The sequence below is a fragment of the Eleutherodactylus coqui genome, chromosome 10 (genome assembly GCF_035609145.1).
Source record: "Eleutherodactylus coqui strain aEleCoq1 chromosome 10, aEleCoq1.hap1, whole genome shotgun sequence".
Taxonomy (NCBI): Eukaryota; Metazoa; Chordata; class Amphibia; order Anura; family Eleutherodactylidae; genus Eleutherodactylus; species Eleutherodactylus coqui.
Window position 1 is genome coordinate 28,677,283 of NC_089846.1, and position 524 is coordinate 28,677,806.

The window sequence follows — 524 nt, forward strand, 5'->3', positions numbered from 1 at the left end:
TAGTCAGACCTAAACCGGCCAAATGTATTGTATGCCAAAAACACTTAATTTTGGCATAGGTTTTCCCCTATAGAAGACTATGGGCACTGCAAGTCTGGGGCATTTTTTAGACCCATAAACATTTAATGAAGTGCCCAAAATGGGTGTGAATAGAACCTTTTGGGAACAAAAATATGGACGTATGTGTGAAAATTAAAGTAAAATACAAACTAGGTTCAATGACCTCTTCTGTATGTCTGAGGCTGGACAGATGTCTCACTAACTATTACTGATGATGAGATATCTGTCTTTCCTTAACCTCATTAACAAGAAATTATCATATTAGTCATTAAATTACTGCTTCGATTTGTAAAATGCATTATTAGGAAAAATATATTATGCAGACTTTTGAAAATGAAGTAGGGTATATCTGAATGGCTTGTCTTTGTGTTTGGGGTATTTATGTAGTTTGGCTTGTGTTTTATGTATGAATGTACTGTAAGATACTGAGATGTGTGAATTATTTCATGCAGAAACCGGCAGCC